The sequence below is a fragment of the Macrotis lagotis genome, chromosome 2, assembly GCF_037893015.1.
Source record: "Macrotis lagotis isolate mMagLag1 chromosome 2, bilby.v1.9.chrom.fasta, whole genome shotgun sequence".
Lineage (NCBI taxonomy): Eukaryota > Metazoa > Chordata > Mammalia > Peramelemorphia > Peramelidae > Macrotis > Macrotis lagotis.
The window spans coordinates 70,890,310-70,915,885 of NC_133659.1; the positions used below are offsets into that span (position 1 = coordinate 70,890,310).

Consider the following 25,576-nt stretch of genomic DNA (forward strand, 5'->3'; position numbering starts at 1 on the left):
TCTCTTTCTGTCTGTCTCTCTCAAAATAGAGGTATTGTCTCTCTTTAATTCTGCATCTGCAGTGCTCTCCCTAATCTACATTCTTTCAGAAATCACAATTATTAGCTTAGAAATCCTATCTGCCAGATCTCTGAGCATTTGGAATGCGATTCTGCTGGTTCTAAAGATAAGAATTCCTCTATGGCAATGAAATGCCCTCTTTTCTATATCCCCATTTATTTTGAGGAACAATGCCATTCAGTCATTTTCATTCCCTCTTTTCCAATCCAAAAATCATTCAGAAACAAAAAGCACCAAAATCAAAGTCAGATTTTCCTTCTCTCCATAATTAATTATCAATCCCCAACATTAGAGCAATGGTCCTACCCATTTTTTCAATCCTCTTCTTTCTACAAATACAGCTTGATATTTAAAGTTATTTCATCTATGAATTCTATAATTCTGTAAGAAGTCTTCCTGGAGGAATCATCACTTTGCATTTCCCCCCATCCTTACTCTTGTAAAACTAGCTATCTTTGTCTTCCCTTGCTACTTTTCCATCTCCTATGCCCCACCCACCAGGGGGTCAGAGACTGTATCACAGCTTCTGAGTTTACCATTAAGATGTTTATCTCAGTAGAATGTCAAAAACTAGAATATCGAAGCAATGATTCAGAATTCTGCCAATGTCTGAGTGCAAGCCGGGAGACAGCTGTAACCCATCTGGGATTGGATACTAAAATCTCTTAGGGAAACAGAGCAAAATGAAGCAACATTTATACAAGCGGATACCATGTGTTTTAATTTCTCTTCAGTTTCCATCAAACTTGGGGAGCTGGTCAGGTATTCTGGACATCAGCAACAGAGCACTCCAGAGATTTGACATTGTATAAATTGTTAAACACAAATATGCCTGGGTAGAGATGATTCATATCTTTATGCATGCACAAAGGATGAAAAGTGAGGAAACACTGTGAATTGTCACCAATCTAGCTAATTTGACTAGACTCTCAAATCATCACTGAATAAAATATGCTTTTGTAGTTAGTTATTAAGAGCTATCAATGTTGGAATAAAAATAATGATCATGATATTTATATCTCACTCTAGGGTTTACAAAGCACCTAATAATATTATCTTAACAAACATTTATTGACTGATAAATTAATCATCTCATTTTTTATATCACAATAGCCTTGGAAGTTTAAAAGAATGTTCTAGAATTAGTACAAAACCCCAATTTACAGATGGGGAAATTAGGTGGCTTCACTGGATACGAAGGCTGGGTCTGAAGTCAGGAAGATTCATTTTCCTGAGTTCAAATTTATTTGCTGTATGACCCTAGGCAAGTCATTTTGCCCTATTTGCCTCAGTTTCTCATTTGTTAAATAAGCTGGGGGGAAATGGTCAAAACCACTACAGTACCTTTGCCAAGAAAACTCCAAATGGGATTTCAAAAGAGTCAGACAATACTAGAATTTTCAGTTGAAGAAACCAGAGTTTGAGGTTAAGTGACTTGTTCTTGTGCAGATAGCCAGACCAAAGAAACGACAGATACAGATGTTAATTGCTTATTATGTGCCAGTCACTGTGCTTAATTCTGAAAATGCAAATACAAACAAAAAGGGAGAATCCTAGTCCTCAAGAAGCTTACATTCAAATTAGGCAAGACAGTACATAAAGCTTGTTAAAAGGGTGAGGGTGGACCAGAAGGTATAGGAGTCTTGGGTTAAACAATTTATTCTTGGGTCTTATTCCAAACCAAGATTCTATCTACTACTCTGTTAATTTGTGCCTTAATAGTACTTCTAAAATTTCTGGGAAGATGTCTTTGGTGTCTGGTATTTCATTTCCTTTTTTTCTTTTGGAGGCAATTGATTTTAAGTAACTTGTCCAGGGTCACACTTGTGAGTATATGAGGCCAGATTTGAACTCAGGTTCACTTGACTCCAGAGCTAGTGCCACCTAGCTAGCTACTCCCGGTGTTTTATTTTCATCTTTCCTATGATTCAGGAGTTGGAGACCCCTGGCTCAAATTCTAGCTTTGTCGCTTACTAGTTATAACTCATTCCATTTTTTCCTAATTCTACCTCTAACCCTTATTACTTGTCTAACTTCCAGATACCACTGTCTCAAGTTTCTGATGGTTTAGGTTGACTACATCACATCTAAGGATTCTTCCAGTTCTAGACCAATAATTCTATTTTTATTGGTCCTCCATTTTTGAAGAGGACCGATGACTTCAGAGGATGATATCATGAATCATGTTTGAACTGAATTAAAATGAGTCATAGTTGGGGCAGCTAGGTGGTCAAGTGGATGGCTCTGGAGTCAGGAGGACCTGAGTTCAAATTCAGACTTAGGCATTACCTAGTTATATGATCTTGGAAAGTCACTTAACCCCATTGTCTTGCACAAAACAAAAACAAATGAGTCAGAGTTACACAGTCATCACCTTACTCTCTCTTCCAGAGTCATCAAAGTCCAGTGGCAAGACAAAAGACAAAAGTAGGATGAATGGCGATGACATGGGATGCATTGGATGATCTTAGCATCTTTAATACCTGACTGAGCTTGAAGAACTCTCACAGTGCCTACTTCAGCTGTCTTCTTGACCATTGGAATAAATTACTGTCACCTGTCCATTCTCCTGGGAGAAGTCTTCACTCTCCCCCAACTCATTGATTGAATGGAGGCCCATAGTTCTCTGCAACCCCAGCCCATCCCTACAACCTCAGCCCTTACTCAGTTAACCAGGATGTGGCAGCTGCACATGCTAGAGTTTCTTAGAATCATAGTTGAGAGTTGATGATGACTAGAGTCACCAAATGTGGAGCCTTCAAAAGGGCTCAACAACCCCTCACACCAGAGGTGCTGGTCCTCATGGTAATTTAATTACCTAAGCTATGTATTTAAGGTATCCAGAAAAGATTCTTCTTATAAAGACGGCTCAAAGGTCTGGATTTCACCCAAAGTCTGATTTTATTTTTTAGGGTGCGAGACTATAAATCCCATCCTAATGTACTTCATGGTACTGAACTATCTCCATTTTAACAGTGAGAGCTCAAGTTACCTTTGCTTAAGATCTAGGTAAATCCTGTTCAGGAGATGAGCCTGTAGAGAGAGAGCAGAAACTGTGCCCATCAAATCCCCTTACTCTAATACAATTTGTAAAGAAGACTACACAATCAAATTGTAATTAATAATATGGACTGTTCTGTTTATCCCAAAACAGTCATGGTTTGAATTAGAATGGGAGAACAGGCAAGTTGGTATTTGGAAGGGCTGCTTTATCTCTATTTCTGAGATAAAAAGAATTGAGGTAAAACCAGATGCTTTGATTTGCCATAAATTACACAAGTTTGTGGAAAAAATGGAGGTAAGATTCACTGCTTCATTCAGCAGCATGCTCCTCTGAGCTTGATTAATATTTCATTAGGTCATACTCAGTTGCCTGCCTCCTTGCTCCCAAGCAGTGCTGAGATCCACAGATTAGTAATTGATTGCAAATATAAGAATTTCCTTTTATCTATTCTAAAGTGGTTACATTTTAATTTTACTGATGTCTCCTTGTTCCTGAAATGTGCAACTAGACAAGTACAGCAGCATCGGGCTGGTCTTCTTTCTAGCAGTCATTATTTTGTCACTCTCAATCACATAATTTTAATCAGTGCCTGCAGTTCTGATCTGGTTATAACACATTCATCTTCTACCCCTGGAGTTTTTGTCTTTAACACTACTCGATTTGGGAAGAGTCTACAATACAGTGAATATTACTTTATTTTTATTGGAATAAAAAATTCTTCATAGTCTACCTTTTGCAGATTTTGCATCATTCTCTGGAATAGCATGACTCTATTAAAATTCACAGTATTCTGAGGTGCCACCTCACACCCCTCAGACTGGCTAATATGACCAGAAAGGACAATGATCAATGTTAGAAGGGATGTGGAAGGGGTGGCCAGGTGGTGCAGTGGATAGAGCACCAGTCCTGGAGTCAGGAGTACCTGGGTTCAAATCCTGTCTCAGACACTTATTAATTACCTAGCTGTGTGGCCTTGGGCAAGCGACTTAACCCCATTTGCCTTGCAACCCCCCCCCAAAAGAAGGGATGTGGAAAATCTGGGACACTAATACATTGTTGGTGGAACTGTGAACTTGACCAATCCTTCTGGAGAGCAATTTGGAATCATGCCCAAAGGGCAACAAAAGTGTGCATACCCTTTGATCCAGCAATACCACTACTGGGTCTATACCCTGAAGAGATCATGAAAAAGGGTAAAAACATCACTTGTACAAAAATATTCATAGCAGTTGTGGTGGCAAAGAATTGGAAATTAAGTAAATGTCCTTCAATTGGGGAATGGAATGGTATATGTATGTCACGGAACACTATTGTTTTATTAGAAACCAGGAGGGATGAGAATTCAGGGAATCCTTGAAGGATTTGCATAAACTGATGCTGAGTGAGATGAGCAGAGTCAGAAAAAACATGGTACACCCTAACAACATGGGGTGATGATCAACCTTGATGGACTTGCTCATTTCATCAGTGCAATAATCAGAGACAATTTGGGGCTGTCTGTGATGGAGAATACCATCTGTATCTAGAGAAAGAATTGTGGAGTTTGAACAAAGACCAAAGACTATTACTTTTAATTTAGAGGAAAAACCCATTATCTTATTATGTAATTTTGCTATCTCTTATACTTTATTTTTCTTCCTTAAGGATATGATTTCTCTCTTGTCACATTCAACTTAGATCAATGTATACCCTGAAACAATGTAAAGACTAACAGAATGCCTTCTATGAGCTGGTGGGGGGAGGGAAGCAAGATTAGGGGAAATATTGAAAATTTCATAATAAAATCTTTCTAAAACAAAAACAAATTCACAGTATTACAAAAGAGACTGGATCACTACCCACAAGAAAAACAAAGTGGATGACTTCACATTGTCTAGACTAGGATACAGAGTTCAACAGGGAGTCTGTCAAATAATTTCTTCAATATGTGCAACATGAACAAAAAAAAGAGGAGGCAGTATCACATAATCAATCAAGTAATGTCTACTCAAATCCCATCTCTAATATTCACTACTTGAATGACCTTGGGTCATTTTGTTTAACTACCCTGGGCATCAGTTTCCTCATTTGTAAAATTAGGGGGTTGGTTTATATACTGTCTCTGAAGTTCTAACTAGCCCTAGCTCTAAGGTTCAATGAAGTAACTCAAGAACTGAGTAGGATAAAGTTTATTCTGTATTGTATTTGAGGCCTAGGCAGTGCTTGTCAGTGAAAGTATGGTGCTAAATGCCTTTGCCACCTCAAGAGCTAGATCCCAAACTCATCTAGTACAAGCAAACAAAAATCCCTTCTACATCCTCATCACCATTGCAAACTGACTTAATGTTTACTTAATTGAAGTGAATTTCCTGGGTTTACAGTAAAACAGAACCCAAGATAAATGAGGGTGTAAAAGAATGTGACTCTCAATGAGTTTCAGTCATCAGAAGGGAATGAATTACTTCCAAGATTACTGAAAGAACTCAACCCCAATCAGTGATCATTGGAAAAATTATGGAGAAACAAGAACGAATGTCAGTGGCATTCCGCTGACCTATCAGTCCATGAGTCTGGTTAGAAAATTTAATGAGATTTATTCTGGCATGACTTGTTCTTAATGAACCCTTGTTGCCTGGTTGTGATTAACACCCCCATTTCCAAGTGATCACAAAACAATCCGCTAATGCGCTACACAATATTACTAGGAGAAGTCAAGGTTAGATAAGAATCCTCCTTGCCCTTTTTCAAAATTTGGAGCAATTTTTGTCCTTGGAACCTCCATGAACTGATGCAGAGCAAAGGAATAAAAACTAGAATGGTTTCAACAATGACAACAGCATTATAGAGGAAAAAGAATTTAGAAAACCTTTAGAACTCCTTTCAGTATATGACTTAAACAGGTCCAGAAAGCCAAAGAAGAAACAGGCTACTCACCTCCTGCCAGACTGGTGATGAATTAAAACCACAGAAACACAAGTATATATGGAGGCATGGTCAATATGGGAATTTATTTTACTAGATTTATATATGTTTATGATGTGAATTTTTCATTTTTCTTGTTATTTAGTGGGGGGATAATAGGAAGGAAAGATTATAACTGTGCATAAAAATAAATGCATTTATTCAAATATAAAACAATATTTGTTCATCTTCTACTGAAATATGTCTCCCATTCTCTATAATTTATTCAAAGTGGCAATATCCTTTTAACCCATCACATTCCCTCTTTTCCTAGCCTTGTCAGAGGAAGTAGAATTGAGCTCTGCCATCTGTCCATCATCCATTATCAATGTTCCATCCATTTCAAGCAAAAATCTCATTCCTTACTTTTTCACAATTAAGGACAAAGTCAGGCATTTTAATGAATGAATACTAAGACCTGTAGTTAGAACTGATCTGGGTTTGAATCTTGTCCTGAAGCTTAGTGGCTTAGTGTCTATGAACAAATCGCTTAGTATCTCAGAACATAGATTTCAAGTCTTCTTGTGAAATCTATTTCACAGGGATATTATAAGAATAAATTTTAAATAATATATTTAAAGGGCTTGACAAATCTTAATTTGATATGAGCTATTATTTTTAATCCCATTTACAGTTTTGAAAATTCTTGTCTTTCCTAATATTAAGTTTTTTCAACCTGACATTACTCTTGAAGGTTCATATTGTCCTTTTTGTATTTATACTCAATCACCTGCCCTTACCTTATTCTTTCCTGTTCAAGTATTTTCTTAATCTAAATTTGTCAAAGGCTGTAAATCATGGAACACAATGATTTCAGAAGAATTGAAATTACATATACTTCAAAATTCACTGAAAAGGAACATGGTGAGTCCTTTCAAACCAGGAGAGCTTCCCACTTGGACCTACTCGTGGATTTTGTTATTGTCACCTTACAGCCAGCCTAGCTAACTTCAGAGGAACTCATTTTCATGTTGGCTACAGAGTGATGTCCACTGTACTTCAAACAACTCACAAAAAAGTTGTCTCCTAAGGCATAGGAGGGCTCATAGAGAAGAAATCACAAATTTTCAGAGAACTGAAGAAGGGATACAATTTTATAAAGTGAAGTATGAAAAAAATTGGGCTCTGCATTGGCCCAACAAGGGAGAACTTGTATCAATAAAGTTGTGTATCAAAGTAAAAATAAAACTGACAATAACTCAATTTGTATAGGGATTTAAGATTTATCAAATGTCTTATACATTTCATCTCCCTTGAACCTCCGAATAATCCTTTCCACACATTGTTTACATTATTATTATTATTACTATTATTATTATTTTATCTGCTATACAGTCAATTTAGGTTACCAATAAACCTCCATTTGAAAAAGAACAAACCTTGCTTCCTTCCCATCTCAGGCAAACTAAAAAGATAAATCGCATGAGGTCTGTAAAGCTTTGTAAAGAAAGAACTGTGGAAACACTGCGGCTTATGATATTGATTTTTTTAATGTTTAAATATAAGTTCCTTGCACATTACACTGAATGCAGGGGAGAGTTGGGAAAAAGGCATAGAGAACAGGTAAGCCATAGAATCTGGCCTCTCAGAGGAGAACTAATAACTTAAGGATGAGTTTGGGCAATGTCTTTAGAGAGCAATGTCCAATACTAAATACCTTTGTTAGTTACAACAGGGGCCTAAAAAGCATCATGATGCCAAGAAAGGCATTACAGTAGATGAATAATGAAGAAGTCCAAATGAATGGAACAATGGGTCTTCCTCTTACATGCTCTACACTCACCCATTCAACCCCTTCATGCAATATTAATTGCAGTTCACATCTTGGGATTCTTAAAGTCATATCGGGAGAGGCAGGTCTGCTTACTGCTAGCTTTAATTTTACTATCTCATTTCTATTCCTAAGTATCTCAGGATATCATATTTCTTTAAATATTCTCTCCCAGAAATGGCCTTGGGGAAGTAAGATGGATGGTGAGATTCATCTGAGACCATGGATGACACCCACCTCAACTAACTGTGTTTATCTATCACAGGCATCATTAACTTTGCACTCACAATTTACCAAGGCCAATTTTTGCTTTGTCCTACCCTCCCATTCCACCTCTGCTCCCACATTCTACTGGCTGCTTGGTTTCTTTTTGTCCCATCCTCCTTCCAATTCATTTTCTGTCTTCTCTAGAAGGACTGGAAAAAAGTCTATGATGGTTGGGTTGGGAAAAGAGAAAGTGCAGTAGCAGTTTGGGACAGAATTAAGAAGGCATCACTTTCCATTCTACTGAAGTGAACACTGGATTCAGAGTCAGGCTACTTTACTACCTGTGTAACCTTTGGCAGGAATGGGAAGAATATTTGAGTTGAGTCATAAAGACCTGAGTTCAAATTCTCTTTCTGATAATTAACAGTTGTGTAATTCTGGCAAATCATTGAACCTTTAATTACCTTTATTTTCTTTAACTATAAAAAGAAGTATCTGGACTAAGCTCTTTCTAACTTTAAATTTATGATCCCATATATTTTATCTTTCTGAACAGGTACTTTTTTAATTTCCAAGATAAATGTGGAGCTTCTATATAGTCAAATGATGAAACACAGAATCATTATAGATATTTAGAACTGGGAAAAATAAAAGAATATCAGGTGAAAATATTTATTTTAGAGATGGATAAATTGAAGCCAGGAGAGAGAAAAAATTATTTGTCTATGATTCACAAAGCTGTGTGTGTCTGTGTGGCGGGGGGAAGAAACTAGAACCCTCGTTATAGGATCATGGATTTAGAGATGGAAAGGAATTGAGGGGCCATCCAGGACAATTTTCTTAGGTGAAAATGTTGAGGACAAAACTGAGGTATTGATAAGTTCAATGACTTCTACATGGTCACACAGTTATCTGAGTTATTTCTGAGACAAGATTCAAACTTCTATATTACTGATTCCCAATCCAAAATGCAATCTACTGTGCCCTTAACTGCCTTGAAATGACAACTACAATATAGAATAACTGGATTTAGAATTGGACAACAGTGTAGAGACTATTAAGTCCAACTTGACTCAGTGAAAAGTTCTTTCTATTACAGCATAAAGATGATTTAGTTCAGTCCTGATTATAAAAATTCACTAAGCAGGTGATTATGTAATTAAAGACTGATGGAGGGGAAACCTCCTAATGGAACCCACTGCTGTTAAGCAGTCTTATTTTATAGCTAGCCTACATCTCCAACTTCTACCCTCTTGACAGTTTTAAATACTTGAAAACAGAGATCGTGTTTGCATCTTTTCTTCTTTTGACTAAGCATCTCTAATTCTTATAATCAATTTTCATATGTCATGAGTTCAAGGTCATGCCCCATCTTGGGTGCTCTCTTGTGATTTTCTCCAGTTTATTAACCTGCTCCCTAATATGTAGCTCCCACATCAGATCCTAATGTTCCAGATGTCATCTGAATAGACAAAGAACAATAGGACTATCATTTGTCCTTTTCTATAAATATTGTGCATCTCTTGATGATGTCAAAGATGATATTAGCCTCCTTACCTGTTACTCAGTCTACTCAAATTCATTGATCTTTATTCAGACAACTTGCTTTCATTCCATACTTATCTCATGTATTAATGAAGTCTATTTAATTTTTTAACTTTTAACTCTATTATATTTCTTCTAATTAGACTCAAATAAAAGTTCTAGACTGCAAGGTCTTTTTGGTCATGAACGGCATGCAAAGCATTCATTATTTTTTGAGATTTGTGCCATCTATGTTTGTATTGAACCATTGACAAAAATGCTAAGTAGATTCCTAGGACACTCCATCAGAGACCTTTTTTACAAGATAAAATCAAATCACTGTGTATTTCTTAGTTCCATTCTTTCAACCATTTCTGAATCAAATTTTGCGTGTATGTGTGTGTGTGTATGTATGTATATAAATCACCTAGACCACAACTTTATATCACATATGTAGGAATAGCAAAAGACTTTTATCAAATGCTTTAAAAAATTTTAAATGGTATCTTCAACATTTCCCTCAACTTCTAGCTTAGCAATCTAGTCAAAGAATGAAATGATAGTATTTCAGCATGAACTCTTGTCAGTGGAGTCAAGCTGGCTCTTAGTGATCATATCCTTTGTCTAGATGCTCACTAATCACCCTTTTAATAATATGTTCTAAAATTTTGGCAGGACCCTAAGTCAAGAAGATTGACTTACAGTTTAAAAATTATTTTCCTTTATAATATTTAATGATATTGTCTCACAGAGACAGTGTTTTTATGGTTGTTACTTTTCAGTCATGTCCAACTCTTAGTGACCCCATTTGCAATTTTCTTGGCAAAGATACGGAAGTGATTTGCCATTTTCTTCTCCAGCAAGAGACAGTGTAGTACAATGGGAAGGATACCCACTCTGTAGTCAAATACTCCAATAATGAATGCTTCTGACACTGTGTTGTGTAATATTTGACCACTCATTTAACCTCTCTGGGTCTCAAGTTTCTTCCCTTATAAAAACCGTCTCAAATCAGATGCCCTCTTAAGTCCCTTCTAGCTCTAGATATGTGATCTACAAAATCAAAGGATTCAGGTAGATGCTCCCTAAAGCTTTCCTCCATTAAACTTTGGTAACGTCTGGATCCTTCTAGTTGTAAATATAGATACAGAACAATATAGATCATAGAAGGTCCCACAAAATAAAAACTGCTTTGCTCCCCTTTCCCCAAAGTCCTTACACTCAGCATCCCTAAAACTTCCTCAGAAACCATTTTTCCTATTTTCATGGCTATTTCTACACAGCATGCCAGAAGCTAGAGGCCTCTAAGGACTTATTATGGCAGATCATTCTGTTTTGCCTTGGGGCCTTAACTTTAGTGCTGTGGTTGGGTTCTCTCAAGTCTATAGAATCACTGTCAGCAATATCCATGAATGGAAAGTCTTAATGTACTTGTAAGAAGGACTTTGAATCCAGAGATTTCAGCATACATTTATAAAGACTGCAGTGTGTTAAGGTTTGATTACGAAGTCACAGAACAGCTTGTCTGTCACTCACCTCTCTTAAGAGCATATCACTTTACACCTACACCGACATTGTTCATTCAATCAATCTATTCATCAAAAAAGCACTTCTGATCTTCTCCATGCTACAGAATCCCAGTTCCTCAAGTCAGTCTTTATATGGTGAAAGGTTCAAGGCAGTACTTGCTGAGAACTAGTATCTGAAGAGAGGTTTAAGGTTTGCAAAGAGCTTTGCAAATATTATCCTTTTGCTTCTCATAACAATCTTGAGAGGGAGGTGTTATTAAAATGTCCATCTTCCAAATGAGGAAGCCATGAAACAGAGAACTTAGTTGACTTGTTCAAGGTCACATAACTAGTTAGATTCGAAATCTTCCTGACTCCGGGTCCCATTCTCTATATTCATTGTCTCACTTAGCTAGTTGCTTCTATCAATCTCCAAGTGAAGAAGAGTTAAAGAAATTAAAGATGTTTAACCTAGAGAAGGGAAAATTCAAGGGTAATTTCAATTTCTTGAAGAAATATGGGAGTCATGGGAAAGATATCACAGGGCCATGAGTCTAGAGCTAGAAGGTACCTTAGCAATCATCTGTATCAACCTCATTTTAAATATAAGGAAACTCTGAAGTAGCTTGCTAGAGATCACAGAGGTAAAAAGTGGCATATTCAAACTGAGATCCTGTGACTTCAGATTGAAATTTTCTTTCCCACTGTTCCATCCCACACAACTGTTTAGTCCCCAAAGTCAGTAGGAGGAGTAGAAATGGGAGAGTAAAGAAGCAAATTTAGGGTTTTTAAATATCAGGGAAAACTTCCTAATAGTGGGTAAATGGACTCTTTCAGAAAGTGGTAGTTTCCCTATTAGTGAAGGCCTTCAAACCAAGGTTGGGTGATGAATCATCAGATATGATGCAGATGGATTCTTTTTCACTTATGAATTGACTGCCAAGGTCCCTTTCAACTTTGAAATTCTGTGATATATATTGATGCTCATCACTGTGCTAGTCCCTAACCCTAAAATGTTCTCTCCCCATAATTTTCTGACAGTGAAGAAGTGGGCAATTATTTAAAAAAATAATTCCAAGGAATCTGGTAGACCTGAACTCTTAAAATCCCTAAGGAAATTTGGACCCATGCTGAGCAAATATATCTACTTAATAAACCATACATATGAGCATGAACATGTCTACAGAAATAGACACACATGCATATTGTGTTATGACTATCTTAGATCAATAATAATTCCCCTTCCTGAATCATTCATTCAGAGGCAATGGTCTGAGCATTGTCTCTTGAACAGATCATGTGCAATCTTGCTTCTGTGTTGCTGTTCATTGTCTTCTCTGTCTAGAATTATCTTTTCTCCTCTGTTCAGACAGTCTTTAGAAGCCATCTTATGGGCTAAATCTTTTTTTAAAGCTACCTGTCCTGTCACTCTGCACATATGGTAGACTTTTTTAGGACAATGTCAATAAAATTATCATCTAGCATAAGATTTTTAAAATAATGACTTTTAAACTCTTCATTTCGTATCACTGCTGTCACTTTCTAGGAGAATGTATACATCTTGAGGGTAGGGACTATTTCTTTTATATATTTATGCCACCATTTATAATACCTGGGATATAGGCACTGAATACATGATTCTGAATGATTGATTCCCTTGATGACATCATATCCAGATAAATGGAATTTAGGTAGAATCAATGGAGTTTCATCATGGACAGGGAAAAGTGACTGCCTCTTTTCCCATTACAGCAAAACCTTCACTAACAAAGATGATTTCCAACAACATGGTTCTTTGTCAAAAATTTCATTACCCAAGATAGAAATAATGTAGGAGGCAGAAGGATAGGTTGCAAAATGTCAGAAAGGGGGGGGATTACAATATGAAAAGATCACTAACTACTAACTAAAATAATGTTCAAATGCCTTAAGAATCATAAAACATACATCTGAGATGTTGAGGATACAGGAAGAAAAGAGGAACAGTTGGGTTAATGTTAGTGAAGGTGGAGATAGATGCCTTTAGCCGAGATAGGGGGAAGAGGAGCACCAGCACCAGTATTTGGAGAAACAGAGGTCCTTTACAGGGATTAGACTAGATCAGAATAAGTCTTGAAAAAAAAAAACCAGACACAAACTCTTCTGTACTCAAGGGTTTCCAGGCAGACTCCTAGCTACTGAGGCCAATTTTCTATCCTTACAGTAGATGATAATCTGAAGAAAGAGAGATGCTACTTTCTAAAAAGGTTCAAACCAAGTTTGTCTTTATGAGACCAATCTAGTATTAACCCTATCATATCATCAGGAATTCATCTAACCTCAGGGGAAAAATGCTTCAAAAATCTACCCTTCAAAGAAATAAACCAAAAAAAAAATCCTACCTCACAGTTGGCTTTTTTGATTCCTAAATTTCCTTTTAATGGGGGGGGGCATTAATTCTAGAATTAGACCTAAAAGGCTTAAAATACAAATAATGGTTGAGATAAATGCTGTCAGAAACTTATGTATATTAACCATAGGTCAATCATCAAGCACAAAGAATGATTTCAAAAATTTCTCATAGGAGGGATGGGAATAGGCACTAGATCATTGCCAAGAGCCCAAATTAAGAAAAGAGATCACCCCCAAAAAGTAAAAGATGTACAAAATAGGATGTTTTGGACAATTAGAGAAACTTGGAAGACTTCACATTTTTTGTCCAGGATCAACTTTCAATGATCTGCAGCAATCCTGGGCAAAAACAATACTGCACAGTGGATGGAGAGATGACCCTAGTGAGAAAGACAAGGGTAGAAGGGTAGAAGTCCAGTCCCTGAGGCATAATGACTTTTGTAACCCTGGGAAGTTTGCTGACCCAGAGCAGATATTTAAGACATGAAATTGCCTAGGTTCCATTCTGCTTTAATAGGGGAATTTCTTTAGCAGAAGAGCCCTACAGAGATGAATTCATAGACTAACTAATTAAAAAAAATCAGACAAATGAAACTGCCCCTAGAAGCATTTGTTTACTTTTCTCATCTTGGGAATGAAGGCAGCCAGGCTTCAGGAACATTTGGATGGTTTCTTCCTTCTTTTTAAAATGAATTCCATATTTAAAAAAAATATTCTCTCGAATAAAGGGAATGGGCTTTTAGGAACTGTTTTCATGAAGGAGATGACATGTTGAGGAAGAAAGGACACAGTTTAGAAGACAGAAAACCAAGATGGTGAGACAAATAGGGGACTAAGCTGAGAAATGAGAAAAAAAACAAGGGAATTGAGATCCTTCAAGGGAGTCTGTCCATAGGTAGAAGTTAAAGTATCTTGCTTTCAAAAATCAAAGGTTAATTGTGTATTCTATCCTTACATTTTGTCTGAGCATTTTCTTTTCCTTTATCTCCTCCTTTATATCATAGTTATCCCCTACTCCAGTCCCCCAATCTTCATTAGACCATAAACTATCTGAGGTCAGGGTTGGTGTCATGCTATCTTTGTTGATATCATTTGCTATCTCAACATCTTACATAAAAACTGTTTTGTATATAATAAAATATTTCTTGAATGAATTGTAGGATTTGAAATTCAGGTGTAAGAAAGGAAGAAAGAATATATTGAGAACTACTGTGGGTCAAACAGGAACTAATGAATATTGACTTTTGTTTTTTCTTTTGTTGTTATTTTTTTTAGTTTTTTTTTTTTTTGCAAGGCAAATGGGGTTAAGTGGCTTGCCCAAGGTCACACAGCTAGGTAATTATTAAGTGTCTGAGGCCAGATTTGAACACAGGTACTCCTGACTCCAGGGCCAGTGCTCTATCTACTGCACCACCTAGCCTCCCAGAGCATTGACTTTTTACACAATATTGTGTGCACTAGGCCCCCTGGGAAACATAAATAGATATAAGAGGGTATTTCTGAACTTGAGGAGCTCAAACTCCAGTTTCAATAATTCACATTAACATGATATCATTAAACAATATATTATTATAAATAATATATAATCAATACAATATGCATATATAAATATCTTTTATGTATATATGAATACATATATGTAGTTATATTACACATTATGTATGTGTACACATGTGGCTATGCATTTGTGTGTATATGAATATACATATGCACATACCATATATGCCTATACATGGAAAGAAAGAGAGAGGGAAGGAGGAAGTGGGGGGCTATGAAGAAGAGACATTCTTTGTGACTGGATAAAGAAAAAAGACTAAGATCTGAATGTCTGAAGGTGAAGAAGAAGGGAATCTAAAGTAGATCAGAGAAGGTCCCCAGGCAGCTTAAGAGCTTAAGTCAGTTTAAGTGAAAGTGAGGGAAATGATTTTGCTTCAAGTACCTTTCCTCATTAGATGTGATGCTGTAGCATGAAAGGTTTTTTTAGCTATATATGATCCTGGGGAAGTCACTTAATCTATCAATGTGCCTAGGCAATTTTCTCAGTCTATAAATTATAGGGCAGATGTCTTCCTGTCCTGATAAAGGGACCTTCCTCACATGGTAAAGGGATATTTGCTACCTGAGATTTTGTTTGTTTGTTTGTTTGGGGTTTTTTGCAAGGCAGTGGGGTTAAGTGCCCAAGGCCACACAGCTAGGTAATTATTAAGTATCTGAGGTCAGAGTTGAACTCAGGTCCTCCTGACTCCAGGGCTGGTGCTCTATCCACTGTGCCACCTAGCCACCCTACCTGAGATTCTTTAAACCAATAAAATCACAGGTTAAAAAGAAAACTCTCATTTTAGATATAGATGGCTGCAAAAACCACAATTGTTTATCCATTATATCAAGACCAATTTATTTGTTTTTTTGAGAACCTACTATGTATAAGACACTAGGTCCTTGGTTGATTGGTTGTTGTCATTCTCATAGAGGACCAAACAACCAATCAGACCAATACAAGCTCAAAATGTTCCGCCACAGGTCAGGCACAAATAGTTCATGTGAATACATGGGATGGATTCTCTAAACTTGCATATCTCACATATCCTTTGAGTGATTTATACTATGAATAAAGGCACAAGGTGCTGGGTGCTGGAAGAGACAGAAAAGCCAAACAGTATTAATCCCTGTCCTTGGAATTTTACCAATGCCCTGCCTCCCATCTCACTTGTAATTCATCTTTTAAATGGCTGCCAAATTAGTCATCATAATGTATATCTCTCATCTGGGCAGTTTGGTGGTACGATGGAAAGGGCACTGGGACTGAAGTCAAGAAGATGTCAATTTAAATATAGCCTCAGACACTTCCTAGGTGTGTGACTCTGGTCAAGTCACTTAACCCCTATTTGCCTCAGTAGCTCATCTATAAAACGGGTACATACTAGAAAAGGAAATGGCAAACCAGTCCAGGATCTTTGCCAAGAAAACACCATGGGGTCATGTAGAGTCATACCTGACTGAATTATTGTACAATAACAATACCTCTCATCATACCATTCCACTGCCTCAGAAGCCTTCACTATTTTCTTCATTATCTTTCAAACAACAGGGAGCCTCCTGGAATTGAAGGTCTTCCACAAATCATTTCTGGATCTAGGTAAGTGCTTCAATCCTGCCATGTCCTGCTAATGAATTTTCCTAGAGGACTCATTATTTTCTAATTTTATTCTTTTCTGTCAGTCTTTTAGACCCTTCATTCTATACAAGCTGAACATTGTCTTGACAACCCACACTATTAACAATATCCTGGACTATAGAGATTTGCTGTCTCCTTGCTCACCTTAATTTTCTGGGGAGTTTCTCAACTAGTCCTGAGTAAAATTTTCTGCCTTATTCCACTGCTTCCACTGAATATTCTTATTTTTATCTGCATTCTTTTTTTTTTAATTTGATACCTTGAAGTAGGAAAGTATTTTTTCCCCATTCTTATTTTTAAATGGATAGTTTCAGGCTATCTATCTAGCCTTATCTATTTCTTGTAACATATGTTACTCCCAAATCAACTACTTGTCATTCCTTAACATAGCCTGTGTTTTTCTGCCCTTATTCATATCATTCTCTACATCTAGAATGAGCCTACCCTATCTCATACTTTTCCCTTACCAAACCTCTATTTGTTGATGTACAAATTGTATTTGAAAACATAGCTAAAACATCACTTCTTCTATGGTGTCGTCCATGATCACTCCAGCCAGTTTTCTGTATGAAATTTTCATAACACTTTGCATCTCTTATATAAACACTATGCAGTTCAGTGCAATTTTATATTAGTTATATATACATGTTTAATTTCCTCTATTTAGGCAGCTGGGTGGCATAGTGGATAGAGTACCAGCCCTGGAGTCAGGAAGACTCCTCTTCAGGAATTGAAATCTGGCCGCAGACAATTACTAGCTATGTTATCCTGGGCAAGTCTCTTAGCCCCATGTGCCTCAGTTTCTTTATCTGTAAAATGAGCTGAAGAAATGATAAACTACTCCAGTACATTTGCCACAAAACCCCCAAATGAAATCATAAAGAGTTAGACAGGTCTGAAAAGATCTGAACAAGAGCAACATTAGGCTACTGGGCAAGGGTGCTGTCTTATTCATCCTTTTCTTCTCTCAGCATCTAGCATAGAAGAGATGATTGATTAGGTTTTGCTGGATGGATATATGGATGACCCAAATTATGAAGGATTTAGAGTGACAAACTAGGGAATTTAATTTAACCTTACTTTTAAGTTTAGACAACAGTTCAGGCACAGATTCTGCTCATGAGAAGCTTATGAGGGTTTTCAGAAAAGGAACATGGCAACAAAATTGGTATATGGATAAGAATAATGTGACAGAAAGGATCATTATCCCCATTTAACAGATGGGAAACTGAGATGCAAAATGGAAAGTGCCTTGCCTAGAGAAAAAAGAGCTAAATTTTGAATACTACTCACAATTTTGTTTCTGCTCTTGGAAACCGCCTTCCTCACAGGCTCAGGAGGAAATGTTTCCCAAAGGAATGTTTCTCAGACCCTCCCAGGTCACTACATTAAATGGCAGAGACTTCTACTACTCCCCTGGAGGGGATTCACTTAGCTAAATAGCCTCCCCATTAGGAATATTTTTATTTTTCTGATACGCAGCCCAGAGATGCTTATGCTCAGCATATAAAGTAGATAATAAACTAGTAAACAAGCCAAACCCCACTAACCACTAAATGACCAGGAACATCCCCCAAACAAGGCCATCCCTTTTGTGCTTTGTTGTTGGTTTGTGGTTTGTTGGATGCATTTTTTCCTTATTTTTTTTTTTCTTTTTGGCTGCTGCTGTGTTTAAGTTACTGCCCATATTGTTTCTCTGTTCTGCCTCCCCCAATCTGTAGCTGGGAAAATCAAAAGGCCACCTCTGAACACCCACATCAATCAACAGAGAAGAAAAATGCTAACACCCAAGCAAAGTAGGTGGAAGGTCCCTGAGAGAAGCTGAGAATGATGGTAGCCCAGAACTTCATGCTATCTTGGGTCTTACTCCAGAGAAACTATGAATCTAATTCATAACCTTCTCTTCACTCCAACAAGCTCTTCTTCATTTCAATGAGATAATAATGTAATAAAAATGCTTTGTATACATCAGTGCACTATATGCTATATGCATAGTGAGGAGGAGTAGCATTGGCCATGCCTCCAGGACTAGGTCAATTCAGTTCAGTAATATGTGACCCTCTCAATCTGATCACTTATGTTTTATTGACCTTTACTATCTTATAAGCCAACCAAAGAGTCCCTATGTCTCAGGTCAAAGGTGCAAGGGGCCTGCCTTTAAGGTAGAGACAATGTGCAGTAGCTAAATATAAAATATAACATTTGCCATGTGATCCATAACTACACTATGGTAGGGAATTTTTGTTTGTGCAGTTTTGTTTTTTTTTTTAATTCTACACATGAAATATTCTGAGATGCATTAAGTAACTTGTCCAGGGTCACACAGATATTAAATGTCATAAAGTTTTGAGCTTAATTCTTCCTGACTCTAGATCCAATTATACCCATTTCACCATCTACCATGATGTAGGTCATATTATGCATCTTGATCCCTCATTTATGCCTGCATCAATTTAATTCAACAAGTTTCTACTGGTGTCATGTTCCAGAAGATGCCCACTGTCAAGGATCTTACATCCTCCCAGAAGGAACAAGGTGGCAGCTATGTGAAACAGCAAAAAAGAACATAGAATCAACAGTTTGAGGTCTTGGTCCATACTACTTGTCTGGGTCACCTGGGTCAAGTCACTCTCCCTTAGAATCTCAGTTTCCTTTATCTCTAAAGGAAGAATGTTGTATTATATGGTTCCTTCCAGTTTAAATTCTGTGATCCTAAGTATACAAAACAACTTCAGGGAGGTACTAACAACTACAAATCAGGAAATAACCTCACATAAAGTGGCAACGTCAGCTTAGCCTTCAATGTCACTAGGTATTTTAAGAGGTAAAAATAAGGAGAGCATTCTGATCCTGGGGCAGATGACCTGTACCAAGGACATAGGAGTGAGATGAATGTAAGGGAAGTATCAAGTATTCCAATCTGAATAAAAAAGACTGAATAATTTTGGAAAGATATATAATAGAGTTAGATTATAAAAATCTTTAAATGTCAAACACAGGACTGTGTAGTTTTAGAGGCAATGCAGAGTTATTAAAACTTCTTGAGAAGGGGAGTAACATCATCAGACCTATACTTTAGGAAAATTACTTTGCCAACTATGCAAAGGATAGATTAGAGAGGAGAGAGAGACCAGAGACAAAGAGACTTCATAATTAGAAGGCTATTACAATGGTCTATGTGAAAGGTGAAGAGAATCTGAAACAGGTTGATGACTGTGGAGGAAAGGGAATGAATGAAATATATGTTGTGAAATTAAAGTGACAAGACTTGATACTTGATTGGCTATAAGGGTTGAAAGGAAGAAATTAGTCCAAGATATCTCTGAGGTAGTGAACCTAGGGGACAGAAAGGATCAGGGTTTCTTTAACAAAAATGGAGAATATTGCAAGAGTGGTATGTTTCAGGGAGAAGATATGAATTCTGTTTTAAACATGTTGAGTTTGAGGTGGCTTTGGAACTTCCAGGTGGTGATAGATATGCATAAGGCAATATATAATAAAGAATTGAAGTTTAAGGGTGAGGAGGGCTACACAAGCAAGCATCCAAAGGTGTAGAGATGGAATCCACAAGAGAAAAGACAATAGGACCCAGGACAAAACTAACTTAAATGGAAAAAAAAAACTATGTTGTCAAAACTCCTGTGTGGAAATATCATTCTATCCTCTTTTTTGTTTGTTTGTTTGTTTTTTTGCAAGGTAATGGGGTTAAGTGGCTTGCCCAAGGCCACACAGCTAGGTAATTATTAAGTGCCTGAGGCTGGATTTGAATTCAGATACTCCTGATTCCAGGGCTGATGCTCTATCCACTGTGCCACCTAGCTGCCCCATTCTATCCTCTTTTGATAAAAATCACAGCTTTTCAGAAATGAAGGTATCACAAAAGTAAACTATTCAAGCAATACCTTTTTATGGTAGCAAATTAAAGGATATAAGGCAGGTGCCTATTGTCCAAAGAATAGTTGAACAAATTATAAGAATGTACTGATTTTAAGGAAAGATGATATGAAGAATTTAGAGAAACCTGAGAAGACATATGATTTAGTGCAGAGTGAATTCACTAGACCAGAGAAATGCACTCAATAATTAAAAGGAACAGTAGAGGAAAGTCCAAATCTGAATAATTATAGTATTTAACTTTGTTCCTGGAGAATAAAAGATGAAATGAACCTTAAAGAGGTGGGGGTTTCCAGAGTCAGAATGTTTTCATATGCGATTACTGTGTCAATCTGTTTGCTTAATTGTCTTTCATTGTGACAAAGGAATAGGAAGAGGAGGAATATCCAATAAATGACTTTGAGACAAAAACAAAAAAAGTATCAATACCACATTTGTAAGTAGGAGAGCATATTAAAGTCATTTTCCCCATTGTACAAATAGAAAAAGCAAGGTTCTTGCTTGTCTTGTCCAAGTGCATGGCCAAGTGAGAAAGAGTAGCAAATGTAGAGTCTCAGACCTCTGCCCAAACTACTTCCCTGGAGTTATTCTGCTTCACCAAATAATCACCAAAGTATAACTATTGGTAGTTAGCATGACCTTATAGTCTATATAATATATAGTGGCTCCCATCAGCCAACTTCAATTCAATAAAAGACCCAATTTATTAGGTGCAGATCGTTCATCCACAGGGTTATATGAATTTTTACCAGTGATACATTAGCCATAAGGGAGTGCATAGATCATTAAATGATGAACTGGGACTCTTGTAACTACAATAAGAACCCTGACCTGCTCTCTTTTGTCATATTTATTCCAAGGTTATTACTGTTTTCATGGCAATAAAATAATAATTACATATTGCAAGAGAGTTTGCAGATCCTAGGGAAGGTGGTTGGCATGTGGATCAGTGGTCAAACTATGTGTTTGTGTATGTGTTTAATTATGCTTGCTAATGTACTCAGCAGTTGTTGAATAATAAGCAAACCCAGGGATTAGAATAAATGAACAAATAAAAAAATGACTCATGCAGAGAGATGCACAAGGTCAAATTAGCTAAAGTGAAGGTATATTTTTTTTAGAAACAGAGATCCTCACCTAGCTGCCACTAGGTATTGGAGTATTGTTCTGCTCCAAGAAAATACTGGAGAACACCTCATTATAGGAAAGAAAATTGAGAGGTGAGATAGAAATACTCAAGAAAATTTTTTAAAAATCAAAGAAAAACCATTTTCAAAGTTCGAATGGCAATTTATACATAGAGTTTACTCAACAAAGAAAATTTTCTCAGGATCATGACTTTATATATAAAAATCATAAAAGTAAAACCCCCACACAATCAGGTTGCTCTTAGTTTGATTTTTCTAGGAAGAATAACTTTTATTTAAATCAAGACCACTAACTAAATATCAAAATAGTTTCTTTAATAAAATCTCTTTTGAGGGTTCTATTCCCTGATTTTTCCAGTTCAGTTTGTCAAATCCTGGGAAATTCTGGGAATGTTTATTAACTAGATTATACATAAGTAATCTAAGAGGGCATGTAGTGCTAATTAGGTATTAAGATATATTTATTGAAAATAAATAAATAACTTCATTTCCTTTTTTATTATTGTTAAGACATTAGTATACAAAGGGAAAAAACTATTGGAAGAGTCACACTTGAATTTAAGGACATTTAACAGAGGATCTTATGATATTCTTGTGGACAAGAAGAACTCTGAGATTGTTAATAGTGCTATTAAGAGAGTTCAAGTTGTTAGAACAATAAGATTCAAAGAATGTTACCTAGACTGAACTCAGTAATTTTTCCCATAAATCTACTCCTTCTGACTTCTGAGGTTTTATCAATGGCACCAACAAACCTACCAGTCACTATTCAAAAGCTTCTGATACAATAAAATAAGAACTTTGGAGTCAAAGGTTTGAGTTTGAATTCTAGTTTGACCACCTTACCTCTGTGACCTGGAAAAAGTTGCTGATCCTCTTTAGGCATCAGATTTCTCATTTCTTAAAAAATGAATAAATGAATAAATGAAACAAAAGAATGGGTAGGGAGGGACTTGAAAGACTAGATTACTTTTCAAATTTCTTTAGTCAGCTAAATGGCACAGTGAATAGAAGATCAGAGAGTTCAATCCTGCCCTCTGACCCTTACTAGCCGTGCGATCCTAGGCAATAATCCCATTGGCTCAGTTTCCTCATTTGTAAAATAAGTTAGAGAAGTAATATTTCAAATAGTTACCAAGAAAATCCCCAAATAGGGTCACGAACTGTTGGACACAATTGAAACATCTGAATACAACATTAAAGTCTCTTTCAGCTCTAAATCTGTGATTCATCCCTCCTTCTAAAACAGTTTCCAACAAAGATTTAATTTTTTGTGGAATACTTGTGATCTGATACGCTCACTATCTTTTCCATGAAAGCCTTCTTCTTCTCCATTCCCTCTGCTGTCATCCTTACTCCAAATCCTCATTCTCTCTCATTTTGGACTACTTCAGTAACCTCCTAAACAGTTACCCTGCCTCCAGGTTCTCTCCCACCTCACATCCCTTATCATCTTGGACTTCATTACAAGGTCAATTGTCTCCAAATATACTATTTGCATTATGGGTTGAAACCCAGCACTGCCACTTATTAGTCATGTACAAATAACAGTCTAACCTCCTGAGATCACTTTGAAGTCTGATAGCATGTGATTCTTTAATATTGGTTGATCTACTCCCCCTTTTCTAGACATTAGCTGCAGGATGAAAGGATTGGATTACATATGAATGCTAAGGTACATTTTAGCTCTAAAGTTCTATGATTCAAAGATTTTTATGATTCCAGTAGAATTTCTAGACTCCTAATTTAATATCCATATGGACTCTCTCCCACCAAATTTCCACTCACTAATTGCTATAGCATATGATGAGAATAAGAGGAGGCAAGTGAGCCAAGCAGATCTAGAAGAGAAAAAGAATCTAAGATGATGGCTGACTTCCATGTCTCAAATTTATATTAACTCCTGAGGATTAAGTTGAAGCTGAATTCACAAGACAGATATGGTCAGCAAAATTTCCTCTAGATTTAAAACCAAAAGAACTCCCAGACTTCACCACATACCACATGGCAATTCAACCTTCTGAAATAGTTACATTGCTCCAGAGTTCCTAGTAATCACCTTTGCAAAGTACCTAAGAGAATGTAAAACTGCCAGGCAACCAGCTGATTTACATGGTGACCTGCAAATGGAAGCAGATTTTGCATTTATATTGGGGAAAATCCATTAACCAGATAATTTACATTTCCCTCTCAAACCTCCCTCTGGTCTGAACATTCCAAGTTGTTGTCAGTGTCCAATCTTACGAAGAACATTAACTCTCACCACTGCCTCTACAATCATTCATCAAGATGGTAATGTTAGAAGAATAAAGTTGAATATGCTCTGAGCATGTGAAAATGACATTATTCTAGGCATTGCCATCACTAGCCAAACAAATATGAGAAAGCAAAGGAATGAACAGTAATATAGATCTTTCCCTTTAGACATTGATTCAAATGAGAACATAGACAGAAAGTTCTAAGTTCTATGTGCTTTGCATAGGTTCATCATACATTCTCAAAGTCTTTACCAAGGGAGATACTGAGATCCACCAGAGGTATTTCTAATCTCCTATGAGTTAAAGTCACCATTTCTATTTTACCATGCCAAACCACTGGAAAATAACTCCTTAAGTAGGATGACTCTAGAGTTGTCTGAATATGAGAATATGCAGCAACAGATTATCATGACACTATATGTGTCATGGGAATTCCACCGAGTATTGAGAAACTAAAAGGGAAACTGCTCTTGGGAACATTATATACTCTAGCGATCTTAAACTTCATATTTGTTTTTTTATTTATACTATTAATCCTGTTGCATTATAACTACTTATCATAAAGTGTATTTTCCTTCATAAAGACTAGTTAATCTGCTTATATATTTGTCTGGATCAAGGGGGAAAGACTAGGCAATATGACTGTAAACACAGCAAGCAGCCTAGACTGGTTCTTGATATTGGATATGAAATAATTCATCTAGTACAGGGGTTCTTAACCTGGGTTACATAAATTTATTTTAAAACTGATTTTATAGGGGCAGCTAGGTGGCACAGTGCATAGAGCACCAGCCCTGGAGTCAGGAGGACCTGAGTTCAAATCTGCCTTCAGACACTTAATCATTACCTAGCTGTATGACCTTTGGCAAGTCACTTAGCCCCACTGCCTTGCAAAAAACTTAAAAAAACCCCATAAAAACTGATTTTATAACTGTATTTAAATATAATTGTTTTCCTTTGTAATTTATTTTTTGCTCATAAAAAGTGATTCTGAGAAAAAGTTCATCTTCCTTACCAGATGACCAAAGGTAGCTATGACACAAAAGGTTAAGAGTCTCTAGTCTAGTATCTATACAAATTTTATATTCTAGAAACCAGAATCCATTACTAATAGTATAAAATAGAATAACATTCTTTAGATATAAGAAGAATCTTTTCTCCAAGCCCCCTCTAAAAGTTCAAAATCACAAGAAGTCCCAGATGTCTTCTCATCCAAGCTCAGGCCCTCTTCTTTACTCACCATCTCTCTATGAAAAGGTCTGAAGTGACTAAAGGCATTACAGTTCTCAGTTCTTTATGCTAACATCACTCCCATTTCTACCATGAATGATAGCAATGGAATGTCTCCCAGAACTATTCTATCCTTAATACTGTGAGCAAAATGGCCAATCTAAAATTTCCTTCTCGTTTGATTTTTGTGGAACATCCTCATGCATCTGTAGAACATTTGTCTATGAAAAAAACAATTTAATTTCAATAGTTAATAGCAAATCTATGCTAATGTTGCCAGTACTCTAGAAAGAGCCCATAATGAGTTGCCTTGTAAGTCTCTGGACTCTGAAACTACTTCCCACCAGTGCAAACAGAAGGTTCATTTAGCTTCCAAGAAAAAGAAACTAGTCAACTAATACTGTGGAAGATCTTGGAGAAGAGGAGAGAAACAGGGCAAAAGGAAAGGGACATGATAAAAGGAAGG

The 25,576-nt window shown here is 36.6% G+C and overlaps 1 protein-coding gene and 1 long non-coding RNA gene across 5 annotated transcripts in view; one reads left to right on the plus strand and one right to left on the minus strand.

Moving 5' to 3' along the window:
• Positions 1-2,622, plus strand: part of LOC141512825 (uncharacterized) — a 56,121-nt gene extending 53,499 nt beyond the window's left edge. Inside the window, exon 3 of the long non-coding RNA XR_012475603.1 lies at positions 2,452-2,622. This is a non-coding gene — a long non-coding RNA (uncharacterized LOC141512825). The remainder of the gene's footprint in view (positions 1-2,451) is intronic.
• Positions 1-25,576, minus strand: part of ASTN1 (astrotactin 1) — a 494,085-nt gene that overhangs the window by 453,979 nt on the left and 14,530 nt on the right. The gene's annotated exons all lie outside the window — the stretch shown is intronic.